The sequence below is a fragment of the Peromyscus leucopus genome, chromosome 9, assembly GCF_004664715.2.
Source record: "Peromyscus leucopus breed LL Stock chromosome 9, UCI_PerLeu_2.1, whole genome shotgun sequence".
Classification (NCBI taxonomy): Eukaryota; Metazoa; Chordata; class Mammalia; order Rodentia; family Cricetidae; genus Peromyscus; species Peromyscus leucopus.
The window spans coordinates 77,707,434-77,724,172 of record NC_051070.1 but is presented as its reverse complement, the minus strand read 5'-3'; the positions used below and the strand labels follow the sequence as shown (position 1 = coordinate 77,724,172).

At 44.2% G+C, this 16,739-nt stretch overlaps 1 long non-coding RNA gene across 1 annotated transcript; it reads left to right on the top strand.

The window, feature by feature from the left end:
- Positions 1–12,621: 12,621 nt before the first annotated feature.
- On the top strand, positions 12,622–13,890 carry LOC119088591. Its single transcript, XR_005092258.1, has 2 exons — positions 12,622–12,758; positions 13,576–13,890. It is a non-coding gene; the product is annotated as an uncharacterized LOC119088591 (long non-coding RNA).
- Positions 13,891–16,739: the final 2,849 nt, after the last annotated feature.

The following is a 16,739-nucleotide window of genomic DNA, read 5'->3' as shown; positions in this document are numbered from 1 at the left end:
CCTCCCTCCCTCGTCCCTTCCCTCCCTCACCTCGTCGTCCCTCATTTCTTCCAATCTTGCCTTCTTTCCCTCCCCTCCCCTTTATTTCTTTCCCCTCTTTTTTCTTTCTCTCCCTTTATTTTCCTTTTCTTCCATTTTATGTACATTTTCTATGTTAAAAATCTTTGTAATCTCCCTTAGAGAAGTCTTGGTCTCTTAGGCTCAAAGACCATGGTTCTGGCTCTTTTCTCTGGCATTTAATCTAAAACCCGTGTGTTGGCTTTGACCTTCCTGTGTTGGTCAACGCAGAACCACTGTAAAGTTACTTTATGTTACACGACTTCAAATCCTTTTTTCACCAAATTGCAATTTTAGCCACCATACTAGAATTTTGGGTTGACCCATCTCGCTGAATTAGGCTTTTGGCTTACTGGATTTCTAGACTGTTTAAGTGCATTTTCCTCTCATCTCCTTTTTATATCTTGTTCCTTCTAGCTCTTTTCCCTCTATCTTTTTATTTCCATTCTTTCCACCTCTTCCCCCACATTTTTCTTATATTTCTTCTATACATTGAGCCCTTACCATTGAATGAAAAAATGAGAACAAGATTGCTCCTAGGTATGGTTGAGGAGGATTGCTGTAGGTATGAGGGAGAGAATAGCCAGAGGCATCTGGAAGGGTCCAGACTGAACATGGCCAGCAGAATGAACTGGGCCATGAGAAGAATAGGGGGAGGGGATCTGGCAGAGAAAGTGAAAGAGAGGAGAGAAGGCAGGAGGGGGACCAGGAGCTAAGAAGCCAGGAGCGAGTCAGGCGACCAGAGGGCACATAGTCAAAATGACTGAGTATATATAGGATCAGAGGCTGGAGAAGGGAAACAGAAATCCAGACCCTGGGAGGGAGAGGTTTAGGGTAGGGGTGGAGTGAGAAGTGCTGGGAGGAGCCGCAGGTACTGAGTGAGACTTATCCTGGGTTTCTTTGAGTTCTAACATTACAGCCGTTGGTTGATGATAAGAAGCGACATAATTTCTTCTATAGCTTTCTGCTGAAATTGGGATGTCATTGTGGGGGTTTGGGATAGGTGGGAAGGCTGGAATGATGGTCAAATGATGGTCTCACTCTCCAGGTTCTTTGGGACCAGCTAGGGTGAAATGAAGGCTGCTTTGGAGCAGTCTGGGATGCAGGTTCTGAAGGAACAACCGGGATCAGCACGTTGAAGGCAGTTTGTACAGTTTTCAGTTGATTGGAATCCTGCTGGGACAGATGTAGATGGCGGACATAAGATAACATTTAAGCACTTGAGGGAAAATTTGCACATTTGAAATTTGAGGCCTATGGTCCTGGTAGTTGTATGGGGGCTCCCAAGAGCAGGAAAGAAAGAGAGAAGTCCCACCCTTGGGAATAGGCAGGCGGGGAAACATAGGCTGTTGATTGATAATACTTATCTGGAGCCCATTTGGCCTGTAAGAGGTGGATCCAAGCCAACTCCCCAAAGATCACAGAATTTTTTTAAGTAAAAGTTTTAGATATATTAGCATTACCATTGTAATCTGTGTTGAAATCTGCACTATATAAAAAGCAGTAGACTCTTTGCCTTTGAATCATAACAAAAGCTAGGGACCCACCCCCCAAAATGATTGTGGGTTAAAAGCATGAACATTCTCTCCAGAAGGCTAGATATATAGATTGGACAGATGTTTTTAGCACAATAGCAAGGACCTTAAATCTATACTTAGGAGACAACTAAAAAAAAAAAAAAACTGAAGATTTTGAACTTGTGACTGCCATAGATGTCAGTGTTTTACCAAGGCTGGATTAATAGCTTATCAGAGCTCCAATGATTACTACTAAACTTTTGAAGTCTTAATATAACAATAGCACAATGAGAAGGAAAGAGATCAGAAACAGTCAGAAACAAATCTATACTTTTCACATCCTCAGGCCTTTATATAAGCCTGTTTTGTGAGTTTATCTTTTTCAGAGTGAAGTCTGTCAGCAAGGTAAATTGTGTCTGTGTCTGCATTTCTCAGCAGGAGACCTAGTAGCTCTAGAAAAGTGAAGCCTGACTTTATATATGAGATGAATTAACAAGGCAGCTACAGCCTTGGAGAGGAACTGGTTTGCTTGCTGCTGTTAACTTAAGGCTACAGTCAGCTGTCAATATCATCAGAGATCTGAGAAGGATAAATTGTAACAGGAAGTATAATCCAAATGGCCTACGTATAAATTAACTGATAGAAACTTACTGCTACCTGGATGGTTACCCTAGGCTCCTGTGGTCTCTATGGCTTCATTGAGGGGCAGAGGTCATAGGTCTTAGGCTATCACACAGGAAAGAATTACATCTTTAGTTCCCACACAGAGCAGCATTGACCTTCAGTTGCCACACCCAGAAAGTCCGAGAGGTTTTCCTGTGTTGGAGGAACCTGGGAAAACCGACCAGGTGTGGTGAAACAGAATAGAGTCAACTCAATGGTGTCCACAATGTGGGCGGGACCCTGGTGGTGGGCAAGGCCTGGGCAGTTCTTCCCAGTGGTCACAATGCAAGTGGAGTCATCTGTGCCCCATTGACTTCTGTGAAGACCTTAGGGTCACCATTAGGCAATGGCGTTTCTGTCTATTATGGAAAACTTTTTCATTAAATACTTTAAGTGCCATATTCAGCTGAGCTCTGTTATTATCTATTAAGTAGACTTGATTTTAAATAAACTTTAATTGTTTTAGTTACTTGCTTTAGGCTTAACCTTGAAAACATATACAGGAGGCTAGGTAAAGCCTGTCACTAAATGAATTATATTTGTGCTCAGCATGACCGTGAGCATAGTTCTGAGAACATTAATAATTTATTATTTATAAGGTTACTGAGCATTAATTTGCATGTTGTAGGATCAGGACATGCAAATTTCCTTTATCCCTGTTAGGTCTGAGCCTTAGAAATTTGAGTTGAAGATTTCCTTGAATATCTTTTAGCATCAGAATAAAATTTGAAACCACAAATTCAATAAATTTTAAACCATAAATACTGTCCATAGGGAGATCAGGAATGTTCCTGATCCTTTTACAGTGCACCATTACAGAATCTCACAGTTCGTTGGAAGACCCAGTTTATCTAAATGGCTAAAGCTTAACAAAGTTAGCAAAGAGGGAGCGGAGAGACACATCTTTTCAGGTCAGTTACAGTTAACATGAGTAAGCCTTAGGAACTTATAAACTGTATTTACAAAATATACCTTGGTTTATACCATGTGGTCATTTAACTAAGACGGGTGAGGTTACGTTGGGCGTGCTCCTTTTTTAACCTCAGTAAAGATGGCTGCCAGCTGCATCTTTGCTTCAATCCTGATGAGGTCACCTGACAAGATGGAGGGGGAACCACATGGTTGGTATTTAAAAATATCTATTTTTGTAAACAAGAGTTGAATCACATATAGTATGTTGTAGCAAATTAAGATTACCCATGTGTAGATTTTTTTTATAACTTTTGTTATGTTTTAAGCTAAATTTTGTTGCAGATTTTTAAGCCATGCCCAATGAACTTACAAACCCTGAGACAGTTTACAACATAATTTTTAAAGAGAGTCTTTTGAGAGCAGAGAGCAAATAAATGATAGAGATAAAAGATTATTAAGAGTGGAAAGTAGAAACACTTAGAGACAAGAGACTTTTGGAGGTACAGAGCAGAACAAATTTAGGTATAAAAGATTTGGGGAATCATCTGTTTGTACAGTGACAGAAGTTATACCATATGAGAGACTTTCAAAAATCAAGTTTTTGGCCATTGAGCTGCCATGAGGCCAAGCTGTTTGCAGTAAGACAGCGAGACTTTAATAAAAAGAGGAAAAGAGAAAAGGTCATATGAGACCCAGGAGGGCATAAGGAAGAGACAGAGAAGCCTGCTCTGAGAGAATGGCAAGGAAAAAGGTCACAGTGTATGCTTGGGGGGCATAAAGAAGCTGAGGGACTACCAGGAGAGAGCTGAGAGGAAACAGGGTCACCAAGTATAGGGGTTCCACCTGAGGAGGATTTGTAGAGGCTCAGAAAGGCTTAAGGAAGAGCCAGAGCAGGCAGCCTGAAGAGGAGGAGAGGAAACTCAGGGGGGAGCTGAGAACAAAGGGAGCAGAGAAGAGTTAAGTGTCCTGGTGACAAGAATTTTAATCCAGGGTGTCCCCAAGTGGACTGAAAGACTTGCCCAAAGGAAATGTCCCAAATCACAGAGGAGAGACATCCCTTTCCATGTGGCAGGGGCCCCGTAGGACAAGAGCAGCATCCCGGTATACAGGTGTGTCTTTCACAGTGATAGTAGACAAAGCAGGGTGCTCCAGGGTGCTGACACTTCTTCAGTAGAGGAGGAGAGGAGAGCATTGAAGAGGTGGGCTGGGAGAGGCCTTGAGGGTAAGGGAAGGGACAGTGTCTTTAGAAGAGAGATGCCCACATGGACGTAGGTGGAGGGATGTGTTTAGGTGACAGGCGCCTTAGGAGGGTGCAGCAGGCTGCAGGAACCAGAGAGACACTTACAGAGTAGACAGGAGAGACAAATGGTTAGAGCAGGGAGCGGGAGGAAGCAGCTGAAGAAGTGGACTCTGGAATTTGGAGCCAAATACAGTGTATGGCGAAGCCATCAGAAAGAAATCATCCAGACACACCTTAGGACAGTCAGGTCATCAGCCTGGTTTGGAGAGGCCGAGTCCTTAGAAAGGTGCTCATATATGTCAATCCTGTGATTTTGGCACCAGATGAATGTAAACATGAGGACACAACTGCTCCTAGGTGTGACTGAGGAGGTTTAGTGTACATATGAGGGAGAGCACAGCCAGAGGCATCTGGAAGGATCCAGACTGAACCACTATGCTCAGCTGATTCATCGTTTAAGACCCATTTAAGACAAATTCCTCCATGAGACCTACCAGCCTGCCCTTTCTCCAACTTCCATCCAAGCTCCATGGCTCTTCTCTGTGCTCCACGGGCTCTAACCTCATCTATGGTGGCTTTTCTGTAGCCAGTTAGACTTCCCTCCTTCCTGTCCAAGGCTGGGAACTAGCATTTCTAGGGTGGCCACTCATTTGTAGCTCCAGATTGAATGTACCCACCCAGGGGGACTGGGGTGAGATTTGGGAGTAGGGGTATCATAGAGGTCACTGTTCCCAGCAGAGGGTGGCGTCGGAGTCCTCTAGAAGTACCCCTGCATTATCCTATTCAGGCTTCACATACAGCTTTCAAACTCTCCATTCCCATCTTCTCAGAGAAGCCAGAGGCGGAGCCACACTGGGGAGACCACTGGCTGGGAAGGCATCTGCCCAGGTGTCCCTCAAAAGACAAGATGTAATGGAGACGAAAGACAAATTGGATTCTACTTTTGAATTTCCTTTGAGCCCAAGCTAATAAATTTAATGCTCTTTCCCCTTTCATCTACTTAGAAACAAGGAGCATTATGATTCTGGGAGCTAGAATGACTAAAATATTTTATAAAAATTACTATTTGCCACATTAGAAGATTTTCAGAAAGCTTTTTAACACTTATTACCAAACTGAAATGTTTGTTTTTGTCTTGTGACAGTGTATCCCAGGGAAGACAGTTTGGGATGACTTTTGTCATTTGGAACGGTTTCTGGAGGCTTCTTGATGCTTCGGTAACACGGTCTGGTCTCATGAGAAAGAGGATGTAAAACCGTGTCTCTCTTTTTGTGCACACTGTAGAGCTTTCAGGCTCTTTCAAAGAAAGAACTTTTCTCAGCTTCCCAGGGAGAATTAAAAATAACTCGGGGGTGGGGGGTTGGGGGGGTCCACAAGGAGGCTCAGTGGGTAGAGGAACCTGCTGATGAGCTTGGTGGCCTGAGTTTGATCCCTGAGATCCACATGGTGGAAAGAGGGAACTGACTTCTCCGAGCTGTCCTCTGACCTCCACACATGCCCCAGAGTCTGTGTATTCTCATGCACACACACATTCACATGCGTGTGCAAGCACACACACACATAAGTAAATAATAAATGTAAAAGATCCACCTTTAATAAGAGAGCAAGCAAGCAAGCTAAGGTCTCTAATAGATCAGGTACAGACATTCCACATGGCATGAAGACACAGTTTGCAACAACACAGATCTGCTCAGCAATTTCTTTCAACTCAGGGCTGGAGCATGGTTTCCATTGACCTAGCAGTCATAGGTCACCATTAGCAAAGAGTTTCCAGTTAAATTGCTTTCATAGGAACAGTAGCAAGATTATTTTGAAATAAGTTTGAGGTTTATATTAGGTACTCTCAAGTGATTAAGAAATTGCATGCCAAAGTGTATCTGTATACATCAGCTATATTTTTTTGAAGAAATTGATTGCTTACTTTTTTTTTCCATTAAAGCACTTTTACAGTTTACAATAGCAGGTAACAGTGAGAAACAAGAGTTAAACAAATGAATCAGATATGAAAGAAATTGTGTGTGTGTGTGTGTGTGTCTGTGTATTAAAGTGGGGTGAGAGGGGGTCAAATATATGGAGTGCGTTTTAACCTGTTATTCAAAGCTTACACTGCTTCCAACCCCGTGCTTCTGATGTGTTTGCAAATTTAAAACGCATCATTAAAAATAAAAGATCAAAAGTTAAAAAAAAAAAAACAAGAGAAAATTTCGCCCCTTCAAGTAGTCAGCAGCAGTGCAGGTCAGGCAAGTTCAGGACTTCCCAATAAGTCTGCTTCAAGGCTCGAGGCAGCCCTTCTGCAGATACCCACAGGCTCTCCAGCCCACAGGCCCTTGGCTGACAGACACTAGCCTGTGCTTCATGAGAAGGGAGGTGTGGCTGCAGCCCTGGCTGAAAGAAACCAGATCTCTCTGGTGATGAGTGATGAGCTCTTCGTGATGGATGGTCTTGGAGGGGACCGGTGGGGGCAGGGGCAAGGTCTCTTAGGAGGAGGGGCAAGGTGAACTTCGAATACCCAGCACAAGCCATCAGTCCCTGCCAGGGCATTTATCTGAGTTTCAGGCCCTCCTCTGTCCCAGCTGTTCTATTACTGGAGTCTAGGACCCAAGCTTCTCCTTCCTGCCTGGGACCCTCTCTAGCACCCCCCACCCCCAGAAAATCCCAGCCATACTGCATTACATCTGTGTAGGGTGAGGCTTGAAGAACAAAACAGCTTCTAATGCTTAGAGTGAGAATGATTCAACTCCACTCGGGAATGGGCCAAGGAGAAAGACACACAGTTCTGCCTAAGAATTTTTGTTTCTTGTTTACTGAGTTCAAAGTGTGAATGAGGCCGAGGGTGAGAGCCATTTGATTCTCCTTGAGAGGGTGACTTTGTTGCCCTTTGGGTGACCTTTCCCTTCTGGGGGCCCATCTTTTTCTTTCTCTCTTTTTTTTTCTTTTTCTGTAACTACTTTGGTTTTTAATGGTCCTTGTTGTGATGTACAAGGCTGGACTCCAGCTGTTCTTCCCAAACCTCTGGGAGAGGCCTAGATACATCTCCTTCACATAAATCTTGAATCCAGTTCTAGGAGTCTTTGAGCCTGACCCTGATATGCCCAGGCAAGAGATGATTAGAACCAGCAGAGGTGGAAAAGTCAGGTGCCAAGTTGTGTGCACTTCATAAAGACACCATCTGGCAGCAGCTGTCTCAATAGGAGCTGCTGAGTGACATGCTTCCGTCTGAACACAGCAGGGCAGGGCTGGAGATGGACAATCTGACGTTGATATTTTTATAAGACTTTCCTAGGAAGACTGAAGTTGGGGCAGGGGTAGAGATTTGCTGATGATATCTGAGGCCATTGAGAGGGGTCTCTGTTCTCCATAACACTGTATTTTACCTGATATGATTTTGTTAGAATTGAATAAATGCCACATCAATTTGTTATTTCTATACATTCGTCACCATGTTGTGTGGCTACGAGAGGCCATCATTCAAATGTGCTAATACTAAACTTTGATGACATCAGTTATTTAACTTTTAGTAAAATTGAGCATTTTAAAATTGAACTCTCATCAAAATCCTTGGGTGTGGCTGGTGACTAGTTCTGGTGAATGTGCTTTGAGCGAAATGATCTACGTCACTTCCTGACTGAGGCTCTTAAAAGTGCTTGCTTAATCCTCTACTTCTCTCCCGCCAGAAACCATGTGCTGAGAGGACAGAACTACCCGACAGAGGCAGGTGGAACCCTGTAGTCACCCCGGGAAAGCAAGCTCCTCTCCCACGCGTTTTGAAACCTAAATGGACTTGGTGAGAGCAAGCGAGCAAGCGAGCGAGCGAGTTTTATACACAGGCATTGAGATTTCCATTCCTGTGCATTGTTACAATGCTATGGTTGGAGGTGTCCCCTCCATAATCGTGTGGTAGAAAACTGATCCTCACATTCATCAGCTAATGGTAAGTAGAGGCTGGGCTTTGGGGAAGTGGTTGGGATTCGATGAAGTAGTAATGGTGAGGCTCTCGTGATATTAGTGTCTTTATAAGGAGATGAGAGACCTGAGCCTGCTCTTCTCATCACGTGACACCGTCTGCCCCGCTATGATGGAGGAAGACCCCCCCCCCCCCACTAACGGCTGCACAGATGTCCCCACCACGCTTTCGGAATTCCAGACCTAATTTAGAACCTTCAGAACCACAAACCAAATGCACTTCCATTCTTTATAAATTACCCAATATCAGTCATTCTGTTATGGCAATAGAAATTGAACACCGATATTGTTCAGTCCTTTACTAGCATCTCTCGGAGGGAGACGAAAAGTCATTTGAGTGAGAAGCTAAGTAAACTACACTGTTCGTGGAGACCACTTGTTCAGGTCCTGAAACATCAGACTGGGAAGCGAATGAGAGCAGTAGTGAGTATGAGGTTGCCCTGCCCCCGTCTTGGGAATGGGGTAGAAGGATGGGGTCTCAAGACATTTCAGTAATTGTTACTTAAAACATGATTTAGACACTGTTGAAAAGTAAGTTGGTCTAATACTTTTAGAAGACAATTTTGTCAACATATATGGATAATTAAACTACATATTTTCCGGGGGGCTAAAGAGATGGTATAGAAGTTAATAATGGATATTGCTTACAGTGGATATGGATTTGCTTCCCAGCACCCACATGGTGGCTCACAGTTATCTGTAATTCTAGTTTCAGGGGATCTGATGCTTTCTTCTGGCCTCCACAGCACCTACACACATGTGGCACACGAACAGACAAACACACACACACACACACACACACACACACACACACACACACATACAAATAAGAATAAATAAATCTTTAGGGAGCTAGAGAGATGCCTCAGCAGATAAGAGCACTGGCTGCTTTTCCAGAGGACTCAGTTCTGATTCCCAGCAGCCACACAGTGGCTTCTCATGGGTGTATGATAACCTCTTCTGGGGGTACCAGTATGAATGTGGTACACAGACATACATGCAGGCAAAACATCAACACATGTATAATAATGAAATAATAATTTCAAATAGTTACAAATTATCCAGGTATGGTGGCACATTCCTTTAATCCCACCACTTGGGAGGCAGAAGCAGGTGGCTCTTTGTGAGTTTGGAACTGGCTTGGTCTGTATAATGAGTTCCAGGACAGCCAGAGCTACATAGTGAGACTCTGTCTCAAAAACAAAACAAAACAAAACAAAAAAGCCAAGCAACAAAGAACCCTAAAAACTACACAGTTTTTTTTTGGTTGCAGCAATGTCATTCCTAGAAATGGGGCCTCCAGACATAGTTACATAAGTATTAAAATTAACATATGCAAATGTAACTATTACAAACTTATAATTACTATAAATACTCAGTAATAGGTAATTATCCAAAGAATAAGTCATTTCATTTGTCCCTTAGTGTATATACAGATTTAATGGTGAGGACTGATTTATGCGTGGTGGAGAGTGATGGTCATTCTGAAAGGTAGCTTCTAAGATGGTCCCCAATGTCCCCGTCTTCCGGTTTTCATGCCATTGTGTCATCTCCACTTCTTGAGTATGGGCTAGACCTATTGGCTGGCTTTAACGCATAGACATGAGACAAGAAAGGGGACGCCATCTCCTGTCTCCATAAGGCCTGACCATTTTACTCATTGCTCCTAGTGATTATGTTTTACTGGACTCGGGCTTTGGGGTGGAAGTTCTCAGGAGGCAGTGAGTGTCCTTTGCCAATCTCTTCCTGTGCTCTCCTTTGGCTTCTTTTACTTCAGTCATTCTGAAGTGTCTTGCTCACTTTTCTTCATTGTTTCTTTGGGGCCACATGTCAGCATTTTAGGTTCCTTAGGGTAGCAATACGCTGAATCGTAGGTCCTTTGGTTCTGGGTTACTTACCTTCTTTGGTGAATGGCTTTCTTACCACATACTGCTATTCATTTTATTTTAAATATTTTTACACTAATTGTGTGTGTGTGTGTGTGTGTGTGTGTGTGTGTGTGTGTGTGTGTGCCCGCCCCTGTGCATGTACCATGGCACATATGTGGAGGTCAATGAACAACTTACAGGAGTCTATTCTCTCCTTCCACCATGTTTGTTGAGCTCATGTCACCAGAAGTCTCAGTTACTCTTCTACTGCTGTGAAAAGACACCATGACCAAGACAACTTGTAGAAAAAATAGTTTATTGGGGGCTTACATTTTCAGAGAGTGAGAGTCCTTGACCATCATGATGGCAGGCAGGCAGGCAGGCATGGCACTAGAGCAATGCCTGAGAGCTCAGATCTTGATCTACAAGCACCAGACAGATAGAACAACACACTGGGAATAGTGAGAGTGTTTTGAAACCTCAAATCCCACCCCAGTGATACACATTCTACAATAAGACCACACCTCCTAATCCTTCCCAAATAGTTCCACCAATGGGGAACAAGCATTCAAATATACGAGTCTCTGGGGGCCATTTTCATTCAAACTACCACATCAGTTGAGTGCAAGCACCCTTACTCACTGAGCCATCTTGGCAGCCTATTGTTATTATTATTGTTGTTGTTAGTATTATTTAGTGCTTATGTGTGTGCGTGCTCATGCATGATGTGTTCATGTAGGCATGCACGCCACAGTGTCAATGTGGATGTCAGAAAACAACTTTGTGTGGGGTCAGTTCTCTCTTTCCACCTTTACTTGGGTTCCAGAGTTTGAACTCAGGTTGCCAGGCTTGTGCAACAGGCATCCTTTACTGCTGAGCCATCTCGACAGCTTTTATATGGTCTTCTCCAGAGAGGCTGAAGCTTGCAGGCTGTGTTAGCTTTTCTGGACCTCAGGTGATGAGGCACAGCACTGTATTATGTTAGTGTAGGGTTATTCTCCCCATATATCCCTTATTTTTCAATAAGAACACTCCAAACGGTATTCACAATGCAAACCCGAAGAGACCGGAGCTTTCTTTCTCCAGGTCTCCTTGGTCTAAACAGGAGAACAGTTCCTTACTCAATAACAGAATAACTTGCTTTCTGAGAAATGCTCATTTGCCTCACCACTGATTTGGACCATACAACACCTCCATCCTTAAATGAGAAGAACATCACTAGCAATTTCTATGGCCATACGCTTCAGTATTAGTGACTTTTCTCATCGCTGTGACCAAGCACCTGTTTAAGAATCAGCTTAAGGAAAGAAGCATTTACTTTGATTTATAGTTTGAGGGGGGTATAGTCCATCACAGTGGGAAAGCCAGGGCAGTGGGAGGGTGAGGAAGCAGAATCAGGCGTTGGCTGCACATCTGGCCCTGGCACCCATGCAGCAGAGAGAGTACAGGAAGTGGGGCCAGGCAATAAAGCCTCAAGGCCTGCTCCCAGTGATCCACCCTGTTCCAGTGAGGATCCACCTCCTGAAGGTTCTGTAGCCTCCCCAGACAGCACCAGAGCTGGGGGCCAAGTGTTCAAACACATGAACCTAGGGGGGACATTTCACATTCAAACCACCACAGCTTCTCATGAAGGTCTGGGGTTTGCTTTCATGGTCCTGAACGAGTTTCTGACAGTCAGTGCCTAGGAAGGACACTTCATCTTGATATAGCCAAATGCCTAGGAAGCAGCACCAATAAGGTGGGTGAGATGTTGAGGATGGTTCCAGGAAGATGCTCTCAGTCTTAGAGTTCACATCCTCTTAGGAAGCCACTTGCTTCCTAAGGGGTTGCACAGAGTCACACCTTTGGTGACGTCATTGACAGGGCTCATCAACGACATGAAAAGTAGAAGGGGGAGCATGTAAAGAAGGATGGCCACCTTCCTGCCTTTATGGTGCTGTTTACTGAGCTTAGAACTCGGGAAAATAACCGGGTGCATGGGGAAAGATGAAGAGCCAATTTCACGCACATGGGTGGTACCTGGGGTGGAGCCCAGGACCTCACAAAGGCTAGGCAAATGGTCTGCCACTGGGACCCAGAAGAGCTAACTTTGAGATATCTCAAAAAATATTCTGGAAGAGTTGCCCATGGAGTGGTTAGGTCATGGGTGTGGCAGGCAAAAGTGAGTTCTGGGGTGAAGGCAATAAGCCAGGAACGGGAATGAGAAGGACATGGATGTTTTATAAATCTGTCTAAGATTGCAGAGAAGGGAATAGAGACAAGAACCAGGGCCTGGGATCTGAGTGAATCTGTGGAAATGTGCTTAGAAATATGCATAGCATTATGTGTGAGACGGAACACTCAGTCCTTATAAATTCTCATGATCATTGTTTTTGTTGTTAATAGAGACAGAGATGAAAGCAGAACATGGTGGTGTTCCAGAAGCCAAGAGAAGGGTGTGCTGAAAAAGAGCTGGCCAAATGTCACAGAGTTAGAAGCCGGACATGTCACAGTAGAAACAATTATTCCGAGAGTGGCCACTTAGGGGCTCCTCTGGAGGTAATAACACGATTCCTGACCCACTAACAGCCTTTGCTGTTCAGAGTACTCATAGGAAACCACTAAGTTTGGATGTGTTTTCAGCTGTAACTGAACCAACCAGCTATGAGTTTGTGTTCTCTCTCTCTCTCCCTCTCTCCCTCTCTCCCTCTCTCCCTCTCTCCCTCTCTCCCTCTCTCCCTCTCTCCCCCTCTCTCTCTCTCTCTCTCTCTCTCTCTCTCTCTCTCTCTCTCTCTCTCTCTCTCTCTCTCTCTCTCTCTCTGAGGGGCTCAGGAAGACTTGAGGGTGTATGCAGGAACAGGGTGGTGCCAATGAGGGCTTGGACAATGGGCTGGTGGTGCTTCACTTGTTAGCAAGCAGACCTCACCGTGAAAGGCCTAAGATAATCGGGACATGCAGGCCTAGACATCAGAGACTGGATGGATGTTGTTTGCGTGTCTATGTGCCTGTTTCCAGATGTGTGGGCACAATGAGAGAGCAAAGGTAGCCTGACACAACAGAGGCCATGATTTAGGTATGCACATCCCCACTGGTCCGTGGATGGAGGTACTTGAGCCCCAAAGCAGAAATGCTCTAAGATGTGGAACTTTCAGGAGGAAGGGCTCAGTGTGAAGGAGGTGCTCAGCTTCTCAGTGGAGATGCTAGCCTTGGAGGAAATGAATGTAGTTCTTCTCATGGACTCCTCTCTCACTGCTGTGACCTCTCTCCCTCTTGCTCCTGATATTGTGTTGACAACAGAGCTAGAAACATTGTTTGGATTTTCAGCTTCCAAAGATGTGAGCTAAATAAACCTTTTATGATTACTTTTTTTTTGAAGTATCAGCTTCCAGCATTTCCCTGCAGCAACGGACAACTGTCTGGTATAGGATGCAACAGAAGGAAGACTCACTGCTCAAGTTTCCCAGACGTTTGCTCAGTTCGAGGCCATCACCACTGCATTTGGAGCAAGCAAGGCATCTCAAAAGTTCAGGACTCCTTTGTTGTGAGGGATAGACAGCAGGAGACGACCACATGCTGCTTCCCTGACATAAAGTGATTTGGGGACTTCTTGGATGTTGCGTATTGCACTGATGGCTTCACTTTAAGAAAACTCAATAATGAAAAAAATAAATGGAAATCTAAATTCTTGAGATAGCATGGCGGTGGTGGCTCACGCTTTAATCCCCGCACTCAGGAGGCAGAGGCAAGCGGATCTTTGCTAGTTCCAGGCCATCCTGGTCTACAGAGATCCAGGAAAGGTGCAAAGCTACACAGAGAAACCCTACCTTGAAAAACCAACCAAACAAACAAACAAAAAAAATCTTGAAATAAATATAAAATGGAAATGCGAGGGCAAAACTCCGGTTTTGAATTTCGTTTATGCCCTTCATCTATTCCTCTCCACAAATCTGTATTGTTTCTCTACTGAATAGTTTATCTTGAGGCTCTGAAAAAAAGCTCTCCCACAACCCCAGTGATAATTTCCATTTGAAAAGGTTTCCCAGCAACTTGTTAGGGATGTGCCTCTTCCACAATCAGAAATGTGTCCACAGATGTTAGTTCAAGTGTAAATTGTACCAACCAGAGAGAGTCAAACTGAGGCATTTGCCTCTCTGAATTCATCTACAACCACTTCTGATGGCTCACATTTTGACAGTTTTATTTTAATAGGTAACTATGTCTTTTAAATCTCAGGATAGCCGGGCGGTGGTGGCGCACGCCTTTAATCCCAGCACTCGGGAGGCAGAGGCAGGCGGATCTCTATGAGTTCAAGGCCAGCCTGGGCTACCAAGTGAGCTCCAGGAAAGGCGCAAAGCTACACAGAGAAACCCTGTCTCGAAAAACCAAAAAAAAAAAAAAAAAAAATCTCAGGATAACTTTTTCCCTAGGTACTTAGTAGGGAGATGATCTCGACAGGAAGTTGGGTGCTTCCAATGTGAGTGAACTTCACCAGGCCAGTGATCAGAACCTTTCTAGAATTCTCCTGGCATTCTGAGGAGTGAGATGCTGACAACTTTGGGCCCTGCCCAGAAGAGAAAATAAATTCAGAGAACTTGCATTTGTTTCAAGTGGCCAAGGCCCCTCACATCCTCCTCCTGTCCCAGTAGAGTAGAATCCTAGTGACAGATCCCCAGTCTCTCGGAGAAACACCAGGCATGCTATGGTCCATGCCACTGTCCCCAGGCTCGTGTCCTTATGATAGACCCATAAGTCTCACGCAGCCCCACAAGGCCAGTGGAACACTCCTCTTTTCTAAGTCTGAAGAAGGTGAGATCTTCTCTAGCCAACTCTTTATTTGTGTATGATCCAAAAATTAGGAGGTCAAAAATATTCTTTTCAATTATTTTTGAAAGTCTCAATTTTAATGCCTAAACTGCTGGACTTCCAGCTGGTTTCACAGACACACCTCCCTTTTGGCATTTCTGGCCAACTGTAAGCCATTCAGACGCTTCAGTAGAAGGAGGAGGGGGTAGGGAGCACACAGTTCTTTCTTTCAAGAGCTGCATGTAGTTTTGGCTCTTCGAGTGTCTCCTAGCACCATTGCTTAGCACACCATGACCACAAATAGGCCTCTTCCTGGTGGAGTGCTGTTAGCATGCTCCCGGAGAGACACATTGTTTGAAGCAAATGTCTTCACTCCTACAGCCGTACTAAGAACAGACTTTTACCCACTTCTACCTGTGTGGCCACCCAGACTGTAAGTGTCTTGGAACTTTGGAGCTCATAATTCAAGGAAACCACTCACATGCACAGATGAGAAATACATTCCTAGTTCATGTGTCACTGAGGGCTGGGCTGAAGAAATGGCAGCAAACAGCCTAAGGAAGGAGCAAGAAAAACCACAGCTTTGCCTACAAAAATTGGCCTTTTGAGGCCAAGTGTGCTAGTGCTTTGGGCAGGTTATACGCTCAAATTTGCTAAATCGTTTATAGGAATCGTGTTTAAAAACAGAAATCTTTCCTTGAGTGTCTGTGTTCTGAATTAGGAACATTTTGATTTCAACTTGGTTAGACTGTATTGGTATAGCAAGGTGCAGGTGTCGGGAAAGGAAAAGCAGACTTCTGAGGAAATCCATTGCCTCACAGAGCAGCGGGCTCAAACTTTCAATTATCCAATGCCTTCCAGTGGGTGTGGAGAGGACTTGAAGAATAGTATCTTCTCAGGGAAATGAGACCAAAATAGTCTGTTACTTTGATTTGTCAAAATAAGCAAAGAACCTTTGCGTCATAGTTTCTTTTGGGGCCAAGGGCAGGTGAAGTTGTGGCCTATGGACCCTTTCACTGGAACATGAGTGGCAGGTGTGTTCACAGCCAGTCAGGAAGGAAAGCCCTGAAATCCAACTAGGAAAGTATAAAAAGCTTATCAATCACTCAGATCCAGGCAGGAAAAAAAAGTAAAGTCTGGTGGACAATTGCCTAGGCAAAAAGGAGCCTTTTGGGCATAGTAGGGAGGAATCTAGGCGTTAGAGCATCAGATATTGGCCCTTGAGTGAAGGCTAATTTTTCTTGATGCTTTTAGGATTTCTGCTTTGGTATAGATGCTCCAGAGTTTACAGGTACTGTTTCCTGGCTAAAAGAAGATGAGAGATCCGTGGGCGATAATAGTGACAACAGAGATGTTTGCTGTGTTTACAATTCTACACACTTGAACATAGTCCTCTTCAGCGACATTCATCCTGATATTTTATTATTTTTATTTTATTTACTTTGCAGACAGAGAAAACAGGATAGGTGACCTATAAAATGAATGGTGGAGCCGGGATTTGAACCCAGGCAGTCTGACCCAGCATCCCAACTCATAACTCTTTTTCTTGGCCTCTTTTGTTCAACATACCCATTAAGTGGTCTTTCTGATGAACCTACTACAGAGCCCACTATGAACCCACTAAGTCAACTTGGAATCATACACTTCAAATACCAGTGTTCGGTCAGCCAAAATCACTAGCAGCTGAGAAGCATGAAAACAGTGAGCCCTTGTGACTTGGTGTAGAAATGGTTTCAT